Raw genomic sequence first — 4902 nt, 5'->3', positions numbered from 1 at the left:
TTAACGTTGCATTTATTCACACTTGTACATTAAGTTCATTGCGCTTTAACTTGTCATCGCTTGAACGAATTTGTGGTTAAAGCAAACGCACGCTGTTATCGCTCCCTAAATCTCTGAACGCGGCAGACGTTTATCAACACAGTGACAACAAATTGATCGGGTGTTAGGGCGAGCGCCACAATTCAGTAGTTTACTCTGTCGCCATTGTCGAACCGAGTGCTTTACAATTAGGTATTGACAGGACTACAGTGCGACTGTGAACGTAAATCAGATAAAAGGATGTTATCTATCTATCTATCTATCTATCTATCTATCTATCTATCTATCTATCTATCTATCTATCTATCTATCTATCTATCTATCACCAATATTGTTATTTTAATATTTCAGTCCACCCATCCAGATACTTTATATCTATTAAGCCAAGACTTTGTTGTCTTGCGGGTAAAACAAGAATAAATAAATAAAACATGCCTATTCCAACTTTGTTGTAAGTATTTTACTGTTGTATGAATGTCTGTATATTTGTGGTAAGATTTTGCACGTCAAGGACAATTTCTTTATACAAGTTAATAGAGTAAGCTTGACATGCATAATAGTACTTAATCATTAAAATTATTTTCCTTCGCTAGCAGACATGTTCCAGTTGTTGTTATAGATCACGTTACACATTTAATGACAGAAAATTACCATTTCAAATACTACATTTTTGACACATAAATCCTTGGACCATATGTTTCCGCTAGTGAGAAATACATTTATCCAGGCATATAGCTTAATGAAATTACATTTAGCGACTAAAGATTAAGAAGAATTTAATGATATTAGAAGAGAATTTTCTATCTTTCTTCACTGCTGCCGATTGCACAATTACTAAATGAATCCCATTCAGAGTAGAATCGACTAAATAACGCGTTCCTTAACAAAAACGTACGTTTTCTCATATTTGGTAGAAAGCATACATCTTTGTTGTAAACGATTACTGTCGGTATCAAATATTTCGAAATCTAATGCTAGGCTTTCACATTTATATATTTAACGTGTTTATAGGTAAATATCAAGCAATTTGTAGTAATTTACGTTATTCAAACATTTTTATTACCGTTCGTTTGAAAATAACACTGGATTTTAATAGGATACTTTACCGTCAATACCTTAGTATTCATGTTCTTTAAATAAATAAAAAAGACCTAATAAATAAGTAGTGCAGGCTGTTTTGAGTCGTGTCAGCTGTAAAGCACATAATGATATACGATTTGTGACAATCGTACGAGGTTTAAGGTAATTATATTTTCAGTTAATACTGCTCTTTTTACTGACACAACGTGGGCTATTAACATGCTTTTCGGCAAAGAAAAACAGAATCTGCAAAGGCGTGCAATTTTCTGGCACCATGCTCATATGATAACATTAGTAATAACGCATTTTAAATAATCAGTAAAATATCAATGTAAAGGGGTTTTGTTTCATAAAGAGCGTATTCATATTCATGGGAAAAAAAATCTTGATTTTTGTATACCTCCCGGTCATATGATGGTAATTTCCGCCCAAAAGATAATACGTTAATCAGATGTAAAATCTAGAATTTCTTATGGCTAAACATACTCTTCAGTAATTATTTTCAACTTTGTTAATCAATGTTAATTTAAACTCTACTGATGAACAAATATATTTGTATATCAAAATCTAACATAGACGGTTTCTAAAATTAAATCTAATGTTCTTAATAGGTAGTTTTGTCCGTTCCTTAGTAAGTCACTTTCTAACGTTTACACACAATTTCTCCAGAAGGCATATAAACAGAGGTATTTCTAAAGAATTTCAAAAGCTTTCATATAGAAACATCCGAGGTATTCATCCTATAGGTAAGCAATACCATCTTTGTATATGTTAATGAGGACGATAATAATCTTAATGGTAATGTTTGTTTCATTAAACTAACAGCAGTGACCAAGATTGTATTGCTGACCTATCGCGTGAGTAACGGAAACATAACGGTACTGGCAACAACAATCTGATTAATTGATACCAAGCCAAGCGAGGGCAAGTCGTTGGTGAAATTATAAAAGGTATTTAAGGGAGAGTGATACGTTTAGCTCGCACTAGAATCAAACAGCTACACCTCCAAAACAGCAAGTTTGCAAATTTCCAAAAATCCTGCAGTCAAAAGCAGTCCCCTAAATGATTCATTTTACAAACACTCTTGAAAATAATGGTTCTTTAAAAGAATTTTATGGTCTTTCACTGTGTTGTATGGTTCCTAGCAGAATCATTGCTTGAGAAAGCATAATTTCATTCTGGGAAGGGTTCTTTGCATATGAGGTTGGCCCTTTGTGCTTTGAAAACTTTCCCAATAGGTAGAAAAAACCTGAAATCTTTAAGGCTACCTAGCTGGGTACTAGCAGATTAAGAAACCTGGACTAGCTAGCATGTGTAACATCACGATCCAGTGGTATTTCATAGATCTGTTACCATCTATTCATGGTTATTTACTGTAAGGAGCCTGTTGCGGATCTAAATAAATAAGGGTTCTTTCAGGAACCATTGTGGACGGACCTTTGTAGAAGCAAAAATTGTATCCCTTTGGCATGACTCGAACCATTCTGGCACCTTTATTTTTAAGAGCATAGTTTCTGCTTTATGAAACCATTATTTTCTGCACAAGTAATTTCATAATTAGATTTTTTTTTAAATTTCAGGACTGATAATTTTGTCATGGAATCATTTCTATGTGTTGTCATTACAGGCTTTTCATTACATGGTAGGGCATCATACCAACTAAACATCTGGTAGACAGTTTGGTGACGAGGTGTGTCCATTCTGCGATAATGGATGGTGTTTTCTTCAGTTATACATGTCCTGTATGTGCCTCCAGTGATGGCCTTGGTGATTTTAAGCACCTTCTGTGGGGCCTTATAGTCTGGCATGGTATAATTACCATACCAGAGTGTTATGTAGTTATTCACTATGCTCTGTATTGTGTATCTGTAAGTCAGTAATGACCTGTGTAGAAACATGACTTTCCTTGGCTTCCTGAAAAAGTGAAGTTATTTTGACAGACCATGGTCCTCTGCAATATGGACCCATAAGAACTTAAAGTCACTCACTTTCTTTCCACAGCAACGCCTTTAAGTGTCCATAGGAGTACTGTCCAAAGCATCTGAAGATGGTTGCATATATCGTACCTGAACACTATTTATAATGAAGGCTGTCATTGCGTTCATATTTAACCAATCACCTTATACATCTTATACAAGTATTATAAGAAATTTGCCCTCAGTTACTGTCATGTGAAGAAATTTGTATTTGCCCTAAATAAGCCTTCAGATTTTCTTGAAGTTTCTCTATTGCATAAAATAGAAATAACAATGGTCATATGACAATGAAACATCTTTGAGATCTTACTGTTGAATTCTGAGTAACATCATTACCAAGTGGAAAAAAATATTTCACTACCTCGACATTGCAGAGACCAGGACTTCCTGTAAAACCAATGATGGACAAGGAGGAAATCTTATTAAGGAGGCTAACGAGACCAAAGATAACCTTTAAAGAATTTTAGGAATTTATTGGATTAAATGACCATTCCATGCTTCTTGAAAATATTTTGCATATTCTCTCTAAGTCTGAGCTGTAGGGTATGGTATCAAACCATTTCTCATGAAGAAAAAAAAAAAAATATCCAAGAACATAGAAAACAATTCTCTCACAAGAGAAAAATGCCCCATGATCTAACAAGTTCAAGGTGAAAGTTTTTGGCAATTCTAAAAGATATATTTGGTCAAAAGCCAACACAGCTCATCTGTTATAAGAGAAGATGGCAGTATTGTACTATGGCGCTGCATCTCTATGGCTTTTATCAGGTAGCAAGGAAACTGAGCAGCTTAAAATATCCAAATATCTTGGCACAAAATATGTTGCCCAGTAACAGAAAGGTGAAGGCGAAAGAGAATTTTACCCTTCAAAATGATGCTGCTCAGAAGGCCAATTCAACTAAGGAATGGTTTAAAAACAAAGAAGATCAATGTCCAGAACAAGTCAAAGTATGGGCCTCAAACCTATTGAAAATTTGTAAACTCACCAAAAGAAGACTGTGGACTCTAACTTAGCTTTAACTCCTCCAAAAAAGAGTGACATAAAATTACAAAATATGAATGTTCAAGCTGTGGTGGGCTGGTGCCCTGCCCAGGATTGGTTTCCTGCCTTGCGCCCTGTGTTGGCTGGGATTGGCTCCAGCAGACCCCCGTGACCCTGTAGTTAGGATATAGCAGGTTGGATAATGGATGGATGGATGAATGTTCAAGGTTGACAGCATCCAAACAGGCTGTAATATAAGCAGACTGGGGAACCAACTGAGTGAACCACTCTTAACAGGCACACCTATTAAATATAACAATAACAAAAACAGATGGAAATGGTGATGAAAACTTCATAGGTCCATTCTCTCTTCTAAAGGAGGCTACTAGAGTCCTCTTCTCCCAGTTGCAGGTTCCTTTCTGAACATCGACTTCCTGGTACTGATGTTGTTTTATGCAGATCAGGGCAGAAAAGGTGGAACCTTTGTGACATCAGAGGAAGTGATGCTAGAGTTGCTCCGGTCGTTTGTCCTTCACTCTTAGGGTAAATGGGGAGAAGGAGTTAGTGACAGTACCGACCCATGGTCTAGAGATGAATTACATGTTACATGAACGCCTGAAAAATACTCCATAATCGCACACGTCCATCAAGACATCCTGCTGTAATTTTAGAAAAAGGTTTTTCAACGAGGTATTAGTTGAAGGGTGTTAATAGTTATATGACCAAGGTACTGAACATACTTAAAGTTTTTTATTTTTTATTTAATATGTTTAGTTAAGAAATTTTATTAAAAATCTGATATCACTGCTATTGATTCCAACCTCT

This window comes from Polypterus senegalus, chromosome 4 (genome assembly GCF_016835505.1).
Source record: "Polypterus senegalus isolate Bchr_013 chromosome 4, ASM1683550v1, whole genome shotgun sequence".
NCBI lineage: Eukaryota > Metazoa > Chordata > Cladistia > Polypteriformes > Polypteridae > Polypterus > Polypterus senegalus.
This window is presented reverse-complemented; position numbering follows the sequence as displayed.